We start from the raw sequence: 15880 nt of genomic DNA, 5'->3' as shown, positions 1-15880 counted from the left end.
TTTTTTTACTTTACAGAATTTTACGTCAGCCCAGCTCTTTTTTTTACTTTTCGGGGTCTCATTTTTGTTGTTTTCCTTATAATCTGTTATTCATTGTAACATTGTAACGACTGCAATAGACGGATATGTTATCTACTAAACCTTCTTTAACAGTATAATATTACGTTTTTATCTCCTGTCTTCTTTTCCATGACTGACTTTTTTTTTGCCTTGTGTTTACTGCCCTGTTTGATTGTTAGATACATAGATGGTGTTACACTCGCGCTTTTTTTTTTACTGTTGAAACTGTTGTTTCTTGCGACATAGTTTTGTGCTAACCACTGATTTAATATTGTGCGCTACTTACCTTCTTATATTTAATGCGAAGCAATAATGCCAAGCATTCCTAGACTAATTCCCGGCAATTCGTGCAATAGGTCGGTAGGCATTTATTGCCTATAGACACTTAAGGCCTCTGTGTTATAAGATATTTTAGGAAGGGTTTAACACACACATTGTCTCGGGGGCTACGGCTAAACGCAAGAAGAGAGAGGGAAATTTATTTACAGAAAGGCAGAGAGGTCGGCCTGAGCTATAACTCCCTCTGGCCTGCTACTCTACACTGGGGAAAAGGGACGGGGAGGAAAAGGGCTGATGAATTATGATGGTACAGTAGACTCTCAGTTCTACGAACGTCGGTTTATCGAATAGTTAAGAATAACGAACCTTTAAAAAATCCCTGGCAGTTTTCCTATAGATTCTATGCAAAAATGTTTCACTTAAACGAATTTCGGAACAGTCAATATTTCAGTTTGACAAACTCGCTCAGAGGACCAAGGCTTGCACTGCACTGCACTGCACTGCGCTGCACTGCAGGCGCAACCGATGCCCGCCCTCATCAAACCGCCGCTCCAGCGGCAATGTAACGTCGCTGGCGCTACAGCGCCCCTGGGGCAAAGCGGCGGCGCGGAAAATGAACGGCAACGGGGCATGGCCTCCGAGATCGCCAACACAAAAAGAGCAAGAATTGATCTCGGAGGCCATGAACAAAGTAACATCGCTGGCGCTTACAACGCCGCCAGAGCAAAGCGGCGATCTGTCGCACCACAAACCACGTGCTGTGTTTTTTTTCCGACCGTCTAGTCGTGGCATGGTCGCCGTCTCTTTCTTTCCAGTCTCGTCGGTTCTGCGGGTGCACACAAACGCCCACGTGGTGTGTTTTTCATTGATATGTACAAATTACCTTTCACAGATTTCTAACACTATGGATGCCATGTCTTTTGCTCCATGAATTGCACTTCAAACTTTTGACTCTGTATGCCGTGTCTTATGTTGGTCTAGTGAATATTCAGTTTAGTGAACTTTCAATTAAGTGAACTATTTCCTTCGGTCACTTGAAGTTCACTCAAGTGAGAGTTCACTGTATAGGAAGAGATGCGTATATACACATTCACAGAGTTGTGACATGTCTAAAGCTGTGCGTCCAGCCCAATGTCTTGGACAAAAGCTATAGCGGCTTTCGTTACCAGGCTGCGCCGCTTGCATTAGGCCAAGGACCTCAAAGAAACTCGTCTGATAGCGGTCTCTCATGGATCTTTGCAATGGAAGAGACAAGTTGCTGTCGTTCTTGCGCGTACGCGGGACACACGCAAAATATATGTTCAAGTGTTTCTGGCACCTCACAGCATTCACAGTTTGGGCTAGTATCACTGGCACTTATCATATGTCTATAACGGTTGGTGAATGCGACACCAAGGCGAATCCGGTGCACCATGCTCGTGTGGCTTCTTTTGAGCTTGTGAGGCATACGAAATTTAATTTCTTGGTCCCATTTGTGTAATCGCTTGTGTCGTCTATCTGGTTGGGTCCAGTGTTCCAACGTAGAGTTGCTGTTTACGCGGCGAAGTAGGGCATTTGCTTGTTCGTGAGAACGGAATGCGTACTTCACAAGCATTATCTAAAGCAGTTTTCGCTTCAGCGTCTGCCTGTTTGTTCCAGATCAGGCCACAGTGTGAGGGTATCCACTGAAAGGTGACATTGTGGCCATTTCTAGTTGCGTGGTCGAGACGCTCTGTAATTTCTATAGACATGGAATAATTCGGGCCCCGTCTGAGGACACCGTAAATCGTTTGAAGAGCTGGCTTGCAATAGCAGAATATCGTCCATGCGTGAGGAGGCTCCTCCGAGAGAAATCGAAGTGCCTCCCGGATAGCAACAAGTTCTGCGGCAGTTGATGTTGAGCTATGGTCTAGTTTAAACCGCCGAGTGATGATCATATGTGGAATGACAAAGGCCGCGGTGGAGGCATATGATGTGACAGAGCCATCGGTATACACCTGTACAGTATCCCTGTACTTTGCAGAAATGTGCAACAGGGTGACTTGCCTGAGGCCAATAGATGCAACGGAGGACTTTTTAGCAATTCCAGTGATCTGCAATGTAACGACAGGTTTAGGCAGAACCCACAGGGTATTCTCCGAATACAGGCGGGAGAAAATCTTGACGGCAAAACACTCTGATGGCGCGATATAATCCTTGAAAAGCTGGAACCTTGGTGGGCGGCAGGGAGCGACGACAGAGGATGGTGCCTTTGTCGGGTCAACACGCGAAGGTACATTCGATGAAGCTCGCAGAGCAAGTATACCCCAATAGGACAAGCACGAGCTTCTGCTATTATTCCATTGTTTGACGTGCATCGTGGGAGGCCTAAACATGCGCGCAATGCTTGAGCTTGAATGCTCTCCAGCGCGCGCGTGCAGCTAAGTGCCATGCTTGAGAGCGCCGGAATGCTGTACCGTATATACCCTACGAATAGTGCTTGGTAAAAGGAAATGCCTGACAAAGGCCGTAGCACCGACGATTACACTTCCACAGTTTAAATCAGTAGCAAGGCAGGAAACAAAGAGTCACTTAAGTACCCTTACGCGATTTGAATGGGAAATCATTATGAGTTGTCGGAGTTATCAGCGTAAAATAAAATTCCACGTTAATCCACCTTGCTCTAATTTATGCCAACCTTAATCCACCTTAATTCACGTTTCTCTTATTTGTACCAACCTTAATCCACCTTAGTTCGCTTTATTCGACATTAAATGACCTCAATTTACTTTATTCCCCCTAATTCCACCTTAATGCACCTTAGTCCACTTTAATTCACCTTAACCGAAGTTTGGGAGTGTATCCCGACGCCGTGGCTTTTCACGGTGGGATTTTGCAGTGCGAGACGGCGCAGGTCCAGTGTCGGGAACATGACTTCATCATTTGGTCACGTGGGTTTCTTTGCCATCCGATGTTAAAGCCGGACGCTTGCCGGACTTTCCGTCTCATGGGGCGTATAAGACTTCAATGTCAATGTCAGCTAGTAAAACAACAGTAAAAATCGGCGTAAAAAAGAAAGCAGGAGCGTCTGTATACAGTATAAATACATTATAATAAAATGTTATACCTAGAAAAAGTTTCAAGCGCAGAAAATAAAAGGACCATACCATACACTACAGCCACTGCCGCGAAGCGCTAGCTGGGTGAAGCAACAAAAATAGCCTGTGCGAAGGGGTTGGCATCCGTGAAATACTAGAGCCCAGTCATGCCATTTGAAATGATTATTATTATCAGTTACCAGTAATGTTAGATATTAGCTGTATTCTCTTTGCTGTACAGGAATCCGGCTGTAAAGTAATTCAAAGAAGAGCAAATGATTACAACAACCCTTGCGTGCTCCTATGTGGGAAATAGGTGTGACCGACCGTGGAATCGAAATTTCGCCCTCGAGGAGAGCAGCCCAATGCTCAAACCACTAGTCCACCGTCGCATACGTTCTCCTCTCTTGCCGAAGCCGACTATACTTGAGCCGTTTGGCGCGTACGTCACACGCCAGCTTCGTGCATTAATTCCTCGTGACAGATCACGCTTTGAAACGGTACGCTATACTGCACCCCTCTGCCGCATTCTCCATCCTCGGGATGAGCCCTCAGACCCCACTACTTTTCTTTAAGCAGTAACTAACGCTAGACAGAATCCTTGCGACGCTGTGCCGCCTTCATGATCGGCCTAGAACGAGCAGGTTTTAGCATTTCATCGCCGGAGTGTAAGTTCCATCGTCGTTTTCACATACACCACGTGACATAGCCCTAGGAACGTGCGATTGTACGACACGTAGTCGTTGATAGCGCCACAATCTGTTTCTCTCGCTTACGCTCGCCCTGTACCCATGTAGAACCCGAGAATCGACTTGTCGTAAGCTTGCCTGGAATAGCCAGAGTACAAATTATGCCGTCGGCGCTACACGATTGCCGTCACCGTCGTCTTGCTGCTGTCGTTAAACATATGTAGTGTCAGACACATCGCTCTTGTTCTAAGATAAACACATTGGTCCGCCTGGCAACGCTTTTCGCAATTGCAAACGAAGCTGGGTGGACAGCTACCAACGAAATATTTCGCTTAACATTGTATTAGTGCGTGGTAGCTGCTTCATTTTTTTGATAATAGTGGTTTGAGCTTTCCTGTACGTCCCCTCTGATGCACTGCCTCTAGGGCTTGTAAAGAATTCTGAAATAAATAAATGAACAAAAATTAAATAATTAAGATGTGTATGTAGTGCTCGAGAAATGAAGAGAAAAGGGAGAGAAAGAGAGAAGTCACGTATAGTAGCTAAAAAAAGTCGAAAGGGATTCAACCTCTAGGTGAAATCGATCAAAGACTACGTCTTCCTGAACGAGTTGAGGTTGATAATAGAGCGAAGTCACTGCGTACGGCACTCTGTTGCGTCACCCCTCGTGTAAAGGGAGTAGGAGGACCATCGGCAAGGCAAAATGTTTTGGCTGCAGCGTGGACCGTGCACACTTTTATAGGCGCCCGTTTCTGCGGCGAGCGTCAGCGTTGTCCCTCGTAACCAAGCGAACGAGCACAGCGAAAGATGAAAACTAACGGTGAGCGCAGCGGGAGCTGAAAGACGCGATGGGGGAAGTGCAGCTGAACAATGAGGCGGAAAGCGGAGGAGGAGGGTACGGCGAAAGTATGAGAGCGAAAGCGTAGTGCATCGACGGTGGCTACGAGATGGCGCCATAGCAGCGTGCGTCGTCTGGACGGTCTGTCGCCTGCAGCTGCGGTGAATGGCGCCCACGCGTCAGCCATCCGCTGACTCTCGCGAACTCTAGATTATCGAGGCAGGGGTCCCATACTTCGCTCCATTTGCAACGTGCCGCAAGAGACAGATTGTCCGCGCCAGCCAATATATCGCGAAATAAAAACACGTATAGAGAGGTGCTCCAATTTCGCATTAAGGAGCATCGTAATCATCGGTGAGTTTTTTTAGACCACATATATCGAAGGGAATGGTTTACATTTTTAGACTTCTCTACCTTTGGGTTAGGACAACTTATTTAAAGTGTGCATCCCACTGGAAGGACTCACATTTATACACTGTGCTATACTTTGAATCGCACCACATTTTCAGACTGCACATACTCACGGGAGCAGCTTTAAACTGCACCACTTCGGGATCAGCCATATTTTAGGATGCGCTGTATCCTGGATCATCCCACAAAAGAAGCTAAAAACAGACATACCTAGAGTTAGGATCAGTGTTTGCACCTCGGATGTCAAGAATTCCACCAAAATGCAATAGAATCCGCAATTTTTTTATCTATACAGCCAGAATATTCGTATTTTTGCAATGAAGAAACATCCTAAAAAGAAAGTGTAAATGCTTAATATTATTTGTTTTGAACACATATATACAATTAACAGGAAAGGGAAAGCGAGTAGCAGGCTAGCTTAATAGCGAGACTTAATAGCGAGAAAAGTCGGGTAAACACGACAGTAACCTTAACACAGTACAAGTTGATCGAAAATAAATGTAAATAGTTAAAAATGAGAAAGACTGCTTGCGCAACTAGAATTTAAATAGCGACTAAGGTTAGGAAGAATATCAGTGGACTTACTAGATGAATATGTCATACTCTTGAAAAAACTGTGCCTAGTCATTTTCTTCAAGAGAATTATATTTCTTCTATCACCGAAGTGCTCTGTTGGCACAGGCACAAATGCGTGGAACTGCCAGCACATAATTGCTAGAATGGTAGTTCATCATCGTCAGTGTGTAGGCCCGGGTCTCCCACTTGCAAACCGTGCGTTCTTACTGGGTCGCAGTGCCTATTGAAGTTGACGGCTGTCTCCTTCTTGTTAGGCACCATGAATGCCAATGATACTGATAACAATCTCTTGAAGCTCGTAGAGGAAATACCCCTTTTTATCTCTCTTTAGCGAAGCTGTAATAACCAAAATGGTAAAAGCCACTGTCCTGATGATGAGGTTGTTTCGGAGCTGTTTTTGTCAAATTCATGGGGCTGAACGAAGGCTCAACTTCAGCCATTCGAATAGATTAGGAGCACCAGCAGTGAAAAAGCGAAGTTTGGTAGAGTGAGTTTTCACCAGAATATTCAAGGTAATTATTTATTTCACATAAGAAATTCTCCGCCGCTGAAGGTTTCGCCAGTCAAGATGCTCGTCCATACACTTTCTATGACGTAAGTTCTTGTACAAGACAAGGCATTGCGAGTGTTATTTTCGCATGTATTGCTCGCGCTGGCAGGGTCGGTTTGTAACGAGAGTTGCCACCACCCACAATTCCACTTCACTTAAATTAACTGAAAATTCTTATCATATGCGCGAAACTACGCTAAACGCGCAATACGCTAAAGATGAGCTTACATTCCTCTAAAATGTCCTCTAGCTGCTAGACGCTTATTTTTTCCGCTATGTTCACACAAGATCCGCTAGATCTAGGGGTGAATTTGCTAAGATAGGAAACACTACTAAAAATTTTTGGTAGTTGGCTCGGTTTATAAAAATCCCACGGTGAGAGCTGAAGCACCGCGCATGCATGCACAAAATTGCTTGCACCTGGTTTTCATCAGCAGCGTTATCCAGAAATGTCCCAATTTACTTTGGGTGTCGCGAAAAATTACAAATTGTCCCGGTAGTTCCGGTTCTCTGTAACGTTTCAAGCGATTTAGTAGACGTGTTTGTACATAATTTGCCATTCAACTCCAGGTTGCATTTTAGCTTTGTCAGTAAGCCCACTGGTGTCTTCCTCTGGATCTGTCCATGGCGTCCGAATCATTTGTGCTGTAAATTGTTTTTCATTCCTTTAACTTTGCAAGAACTGTTAAAATGCCGCATTTATTTCATGCTAATCGGGTGTCATTAACGTGTCAACTTTGAATCAGCTAGTGCAAGGCAGAAGTAATTAAAGATTGCTGGAAGAAGCCCTCGAAAAAAAAAATTCTGCGGCATGTTACACTTCTGTAACTGTTGTAGGCGAAAGCCTGATGCACACTTGGTAGTACACCATCTTGCATCGTCACGTTGTTTATTTCGCAGTTCGAATTCTTAGGCTCATTCTCGACGTTTAGCTGCGTTCTTGCGCGCCCGTACAGCGGCATGAGACTCGCACTAACGACGTTTCTTTTCGGCTTTGTGTTGCATCTTCTCAGCAGGGGACTGAAATCTATGCTGTTCTGTGTGTTGCATGGGGGATTTCAGTGAATGTATGCACTGTTCGCTGAACCTTGCTGGGCACTTGTAGCTTCAGCGTTACGTAGGTATGAATCATTGCACCGTTCGCACGTTTCTATTCGACTTTGCGTTGCGCCATTTCAGCAGGGTATTGAAACGTATGCTGTTGTGTGTGTTGTACGGGTGATTTCGAAGAACGTATGCACTGTTCCCTTCACTTTGCTGAGCGCTTGTAGCCTCAGCCTTATGGGAATATGAGCCATTGCATTGTTTCCTTGCGTACGGGGTTAGGAACCATTGAGAAGGTAGGGTACTTTTTTTGTACAACTCATCTGGACGGAACGTTTCTGTACGTCCTATGGGTGATACCAATGAATGTAGGCACTGTATGCTTCACTTTGCTTAGTGCTTGTAGCCTCTGCATTACAAGAGGGATGAGCCATTGCATTTTTTGCTTGCTTAGGGGGTATTAGGCATTGCACATGATGGTAATTGTTGTACTATTGGAGGGGACGACGTGTCTTTTGGGCATGAGCCATAGTTTTCGCACCATTGGGCCAGACGACATGTTTTTTTTCGGTATGAGGGCATTACAATGAGCCACTTAAGGCTTTTGCCTTGATAAGATGATTATAATGATAAATCATTTGGCACCTGCCGGTTTTAGAACAGCTCTTTAATTTAAAGGCTGACCTCATCGCTACTACACGCCTTCAGTTTAATTCTAGGGACTCTTAATCGATGAAACTTCACAGGTCTGTCGCAGACCCATCCGGGAAACGCATCTTGGCTCGCATTATTTTGTGCTTTGTATATACAGTAGCGTAGGTTGCATTTTGTTCTACTATATATGTGAAATCATTCGAGAGCTATCGATGGCGCTGGCTAACAAATGTCGCAATGTTGAATGCATTGAGCCTATACGAGAAACGAAGGTGCATCTGTATGGATTCCTTACAGACTTCCTTACTTTTTTACCACCGAGCACAATATGCACTTGACATGTGCGGACATACTCGTGTGGCTTCGAGTACAATTGATAAGTACGAATTTAAAGCGAGTTTCACTGCGAGGCTGGAACCAGCAGAGCTTGATGTAGAGGCACTAATTGAAACTTAGATGTAGCAGAAAAGTTGGACAGTCCTATTGAAGAAAAAGAAGTGAGGAAGCCTCACACTGGAGGTAGTGTGGCACCCAAGAATAAGGAATGGCGATTACGACTTGGAAGAAACCCGAATACTAGGATCTTTTGCATTTCGTCTCTGTTGCAGCGAATAACCTGTTCTACAGCCGACTTTAGGAATATTTTAAAAACGGAAAGACACCGGTTGAGCACCCAGCCGCTTGAGATGTTGTTGACAGTTTATTTCAATGATGGATAATAAAGCAACATGTGTATATGTGGCCAGAGCAGGATAAATATTTTGGTGCCAATAAAAAACATTGGGAACGTATTTCGGTGCTCTGTTAACTGTCCTTAGAACGTGTTTAAATTTTTTTGAGCATCATTTCCAGACTTTAGTAATGTTCCTCTACATGTTTACCTTATGCTAGGCATGTCCCTTTCGAAAAAGAGGGGGTAACACGCAAAGGAAGGCATTGTCGTTAAAAGCATCTGGTTGTCAACCTTACGCTGGGGAAAGGGAAAAGGGGAATTGGGAGAAGATAGAGAGATAAGCGATGAATTTGTGCGCATGGCGACGACAGCAGCACGCTGTCAAAGGTGCTGGTACAAGCCAGGCGTTTTCAAAAAAGCACACGCATGCATTCGCTGCCATTTCTACCAATAATGGGGGGCTACTGGCGCTCGAGTAGTTCGTAAGCAAACTGTACCGTGCATCGCATCACGCACAAAACAGCACATAAATGTGTTCAAGGAGCTCTAAGCTCTCGGAGTTAAAAGGTGAGATATTGCCAGGTAGACGAATGACAAGAGGTCAGCCGTTTTCTTTACTGGTCCCTGAGGTCTGGCGATGGCACGTGCACAAGTTTCTATACTACCTCACCTTGTATGCGCTACTTGAGGAGCAGCACCAGGTGCGAAGACGCGTTATATATGCATGCATCTTGCTTGGTGTCCTTATTGAGCTATTAGTGCTCAAGCATTCTTCGGCGAGTATGGCAGCCCCGTCACGCGAAACGTGTAATGCATGGTATTTGCACAAAAATGCGTAATTTGCAAAGTTAAGGTAAATCATGTAAATGTAGATGATCGGTAGCTTTATAAACAATAAGAAATAATTAAATATAAGAGCATACCCATAGAGATGCATATTGCTCCTTCGAAGGTGCATGGGGAAGCTAAAAGTAGGGGTGAGCCAACTGAAATTCGAGGACCGATGAACTTGAAATTCGTGACTGGGCTAATTTAAATTCGCGGGTGGGCAAACTTGAAATTCGAGGGTGGGCAAACCGAAATTTGGGCTTGAGTCAGCTTGAAATTTCGGGGGTGGGCCAAGTTAAATTTGGAGGTGGGCTAACTTAAATAAGGAGGAGAGGCCAGCATAAGTTTGTGAGTACGCAAACTAATATCTGGGGGTAGGCCAACTTAACTTTGGGATTTTAATTATGAATACTTAGACAACTCCAGTGGAGTTTCTGCAATCTCTATGGCTACCCAGCGGTTGCCTTAACTGAGGTGATAATACAGAAACCCTATTACGCTTCCAGTTTATATCTGTTCCGGCACAGCCCATTCCATTCATACAGGTGCTGTGGGCTCACTTTCCTAGTTGTGTTAATACCCACCGATGACCAATCTCAATTCTAGAGTATCTTGTACTTAGTATATAATTAAAGACCAATAAAAATGTTGATCGTATGAGCTGCGGCAATGGATGGATGGATGGGTACAACTTTCTTGTACGTCCGGCAAGGTTTAACGCAATCCGGGCTCAGGTCTCCCACGGCGGAACGTCAAGGCCCTGCCTCAACGCCGCCTCACGGGCTTGCTGGACTGCTCACGTCTGGATTTCGAGTTCTGAGCTCCGCATAGCGGCGGCCCACCTCGACGAGAGGGTCTCCGGAGCAACTGCCATCCTTCCTATAACTACATTGCACTCCCACATCATGTGTTTGAGTGTTGCTGGTCCGTCCTGGCACAATTTGCGTATGCCGTCCTGATGCTTATCTGGGAAGATACGTTTCAGGCGGAATAGATTAGGGAAGGAGTTCATCTGGAGTTGTCTCCAGGCGACGGCCTGCCTCCTGTTCAATTTGGGACTCGGCAGTGGGTATATCCTTCTGGCGTTTAGATATGAACTGCTTATGTCGTTGTATCTGGTGAGTCTGTCCCGTTCTGAGCGAGGAGTGTTCGCTATCGTGCGAGAGGTGTTGCCCTGGTCGGCGCGCGGGTCATGTCTCGCGCCGTCTGGTGCGCCGTCTCGTTTAAGTTCGGGAACGCGTCGCCTTCTGTGGTGACGTGCGCGGAGAATCATATGATTCTGGAGCTTGCGGTTTCGGATCTGCCCGCTTTGGCCAGAATGGGCAGGGCTTCCTTGGAAATTCTACCTTTGGCGTAATTCTTTACTGCCGTTTGCGAGTCGCTTAGTACGATTTCGCATTGCTGCTCTGTGAGGGCCAGCGCAATCGCTACTTCCTCCGCTATTTTCGAGTGTTTGAGGTATACACTGCAAGTGGTTCTGATTTTGGGCTCTGCGTCTGTGACTACGGCGGTGTATTTTTGGCCGTTCGGATATTGGGCTGCGTCGACAAAGCGTGCGTTTCTCTCCCTGGCGAATGAACAGTGCAGAGCCTCGGCTCTTGCCTTTCTTCTACCTCGGTTGTAATCGGGGTGCACGTTTCTTGGTATATTTACCACCGCAATTTTATCTCTGATTTTGTTGAGGATTTGCATTTTCTGGCCGTGCTGGTTGTGGTACGTTACGCCGAGCGTCTTCATAATGTACCTTCCTGTCGTGGTGGTCAACAGGCTTTCGAGCTGCGAGATGCGTTGTGCTTCGACTATTTCTTCCAGGTTGTTGTATATGCCCAGCTGAGCCAGGAGCTCGGTGCTCGTAGATTCCGGAAGGCTCCAGGCTATCTTATACGCTTTCCTTATGAGCGTCTTGATCTTGTTCTTTTCGCGACGTACCAGTTGTGGTAGGCGGCTACGTAGACGATGTGGCTGACAACGAAGGAGGGGATCAGTTGAATGACGTTTTATTCCTTCATGCCCGCATGTCTATTGGTTATTCTCTTTATGAGTCTCTTGGCGCTGGTGACTTTGCCTTCGATCTTCCTCACGGTTTCGCCGTTAGCTTCGTTGGCCTCAATGATCGTTCCGAGCATTTTGATCTTGTTTACTTTGGGGATGGCGTTTCTCTCTTGGGTGTACAGGCCGATTTCCTCGTGCTTCCAGGGTCGCGTGTAGCTCTTTGGTGGCATGCCTCTGCACGTGGACCGGTAAAGGAGTAGTTCGGACTTGCTCGGGGAGCATTTGAGGCCCGTTCCTTGGAGGTACCCTTCGACTTTGTGAATGGCCGTTTGCAATGTGTTTTCAATTTGGCCGTCACTGCCGCGGTCCGCCCAAATCGTTATACCGTCTGTTTATATAGCGTGCTGGATTCCTTCGATTTCCCGTTGTTTGCTGGGGAGACCCAGCATGACTAAGTTGAAAAAGAGCGGAGATATAACTGAGCCCTGAGGGGTACCTGCACTTCCCTGAGTTCGTTCTTCGGACTCGAGGTCGCCAACCGTCAGGGAGGCTTTGCGATCGTTCAGAAAGTCCCTCACATAGTTGTAGGCCCTTTCCCCTAGGTTCAGATTAGACACTTGTTTCAGAATCGATTAGTGAGCGACGTTGTCGAATGCTTTCTCCAGGTCTAGTCCTAGGATGGCTCTAATGTTTCTTGTCTTGTCGTCAAGGATCTGGTTCTTCAGTTGTAACGTCACCCCCTCCGTGGACAGGCGGGATTGCAAGCTTATCATGGTGTGGGGCTAGGCTTCCGTCTCTTCTAGATGGCTGTTGGTATGGTTCAGGAAGGCGTGTTCCAAGACCTTACCCACGCACGACGTGAGAGAGATTGGGCGTAGGTTCTCCAAACTCAACGGTTTTCCGGGCTTGGGTATGAGGATAGCCTTGGACCTCTTCCACTGCTCCGGGATGCGGCCTTATTTCCAGCAGTTTTTCATATAGCCCATGAGTTTGGTGACAGATTTGTCGTCCAGGTTTTTCAGCGTTTTGTTGTTAACCTGGCCGGTGCTGGGGCTGACTTGCCGTTGAGTCCTTCGAGTGCCGTTCTGATTTCCGCCTCACTAAAGTCTTCATCTAACTTGGGACTAGGACTATCAGTGTACCGGCCGTGCTCGACCGTCGGTCGTTGCGGGAGGTACTTGTCGCAGAGTTTCTTGATGATTTGCTTCTCGCTTGCCGCCCCTTTCTCTTTGTGCAGAAGCCTCTGCATGTAGGCTCTTTGCTTGGATTTGCTTTGGGTTTCGCCCAGCAGGTGCCTCAGCAGTCGCCACGTACTTCCGTTGAGGAGTTGACCATCCGCGACGTTGCACACTCCGTCCCACTGTTGCTTACTCAAGGTTTTGCAGTGCTCTTTTATTTGTTTGTTTAGTTCGGCTATCCTTTTCCTCAGCTTTAGATTGAGCCGCGGGAATAAGCTGGAATGGAGCTTTCATTGGTATTGGCGAAGAACGCTTTTTTTTGTTTAGCGAACATTGCAACTACAGAGCACATAACCAAATGGCACACGCTTTCATGGGTAAACATCTCGCATAAGGCAAATGTGTGGTGCTCGAACATGTGTGTCCATGCATGAATACGAATGGAACGACGACGAAGTTACGATGACGACAGAATGACAACACTGGGATGATAATTTGAAACGACCGCGGTGACATTAAGAAGGCTGTACGATGAAGCCACAATAGTGACGATGGCATGACGACAATGAAATGACGACAGCGTGACGACGATGGCATGACAATGGAATGACAACGTTGAAATAACGACGAAACGGACTGCGACGGTTTCACTACAACGGCATTCCGATAATGTAATGACCACGTTCGATTGACGAAGGCCGTGTGTTGAAAAAGGGCTGACAATGATTAATTGATGGCAGTAGTAGGACAAAAACGCCGTAACTATGTCGATATGCTGACAATGGGTGATGACGCTGTAATGACGCTGGCAGAATGACGACGAAGAAAAGACCCCGACGGCATAACGACAACGCAATGACGACGATGCAATGACTAAATAACGTTGCATATTTCGAACGCGCAGGCTCCTACCGCAGTAGGGATTACGGCATCGTTACAATACACAATATGGGCGCTATAACGAAAAACTATTCCATTTCTGCAATCAGCCTTCCGCGATTAATCAAAAACATTTTTGGACCACCCCCACTTCGCCTGTCTGTCACACGACGTCACGGAAACCGCGATCGCTCCCCATACGATATAACGTGTACACACTGATTATGCATGACTTGACCGAACAAAACAAATATAGTTACTTCTAATTAGACGCCTTTTCGCCATTAGCCCTCGGCTATTGGTCAAGGGCTTTCGCGCTGCACCCACTTCACCTGCCTGTCACGCGACGTCACAGAACCACAAAAACTCACCGCGTCAAAGTGACGTGTACGCGTTAAAGATGCATTATTATGCCGAACAAAACTGAATTTTCTTCTGAATAGCCCTGATCCGAAAGGAATAAAAGATGGCTGCCGCCGATAGCTCAGGCACTGGCTACTCGCACCTGCCGGAGACCATGGGCTTATTTGCATGTAATAAAACATGTTGCATGGCCGTGTAACATTTTCGAGCACTTTCGACACGTTTACGACCTCGTTCGGCCAACTCTTCTTTGATGAGGATGCGTTTTAGCATCATTCTTAAGCATCCGTTGCATGCTGCCGCGATTGTCGACTAGCCACTTCAAGCTAAGTAAGGGAAAGCGGACCAATCGCAGACGGCTGCACCACCGTCTTCATGCGGTTATCAATTTTTAGTGCAGGTTCTCGGCCTCAACGAATCCCTCTCCACTTGAGCGTGCTCCTCGCCTCCTGTGAGCCAATTAGATAAGACAATCCGCTCAGTGTAGGCAATGTTATTCGTTTTCAAGCAAACAAAAGTGATCTCCTATGAACGAGGAGCGCGTTTGATTTGTCTGTTGAAACAACGCTGCGAGTGGCCGCCCGATGTTTGCGTCGGCGGTTACGCAAATTTGATGTCAGAAGATTGGAATAAAACGTATTCTAACAGTTTTGCGTTATAGGGCCCTCGTCATCATCCTCATCATCATCATCACCACCATCATCATCATCAGCCTGGTTACGCCCACTGCAGGGCAAAGGCCTCTCCCATACTTCTCCAACTACCCCGGTCATGTAGTAATTGTGGCCATGTTGTGCCTGCAAACTTCTTAATCTCATCCGCCCACCTAACTTTCTGCCGCCCCCTGCTTTGCTTCCCTTGGGATCCAGTCCGTAACCCTTAATGACCATCGGTTATCTTCCCTCCTCATTACATGTCCTTTCCATGCCCATTTCTTTTTGTTTATTTCCACTAAGATGTCATTAACTCGCGTTTGTTTCCTCACCCAATCTGCTCTTTTCTTATCCCTTAACGTTACACCCATCATTCTTCTTTCCATAGCTCGTTGCGTCGTCCTCAATTTATGTAAAACCCTTCTCATAAGCCTCCAGGTTTCTGCCCCGTACGTGGGTACTGGTATAGGGTATAGGGCCCTATATCAGCTTAGATTTACAAATCTTAAAAGTAGTAGTTTGTATAGGATAGGTAGTTTGTATAGGTATAGGAGTCACCTGAAGACTAACTGTAGCAGCAGAGAAGAGTTTGACTATTGTTTTACTGCGCCTGGTCTTTCCGCTATGGAATAGTCTGCATCCGCTACCCTTGTGTTGCCGTCATTGCATCTCCTCATCAAATGATTACTTCACCCTCACTAAATCGCCAAGGGAAGTACTACATTGCTCCACACCTGTACTTTATAGATCAAAGTCTACTGTTCAATCAATGTTCACTTGAGAGCCAGACACGCTAACCACTCCAGTACCGTGCATAGTCTGCCTAGAGCTCTTTCTGTGAAATTGCCGGTTGCGTGGCCACGGGCTGTAGACAATACGTTTACGCAAGTGTAGCTGGTGGGCGTTGCGGCAATACTTCTATGCACGCTTTTGAATTCTATAGCCATTATCAGAGGTTCCATGACAACGACAGCTGTTTGCCGCATTGAACATCAGTCAATCAAGTGTGGCCGTGCGAAGGCTTACCGTCCTGGTTGTTCTTGTAGTAATAATTATTGCTTTAGCATTAGGAGTTTCGAAGCGGTAAAACCTGTGGTGAATATATATATATACGTACGCATCATTTCACATCACATACGTTACACCTCGAAGAACAT

The sequence above is a fragment of the Dermacentor andersoni genome, chromosome 4 (assembly GCF_023375885.2).
Source record: "Dermacentor andersoni chromosome 4, qqDerAnde1_hic_scaffold, whole genome shotgun sequence".
NCBI lineage: Eukaryota > Metazoa > Arthropoda > Arachnida > Ixodida > Ixodidae > Dermacentor > Dermacentor andersoni.
The sequence above is the reverse complement of the archived record's forward strand: the minus strand, read 5'-3'. Positions refer to the sequence as shown.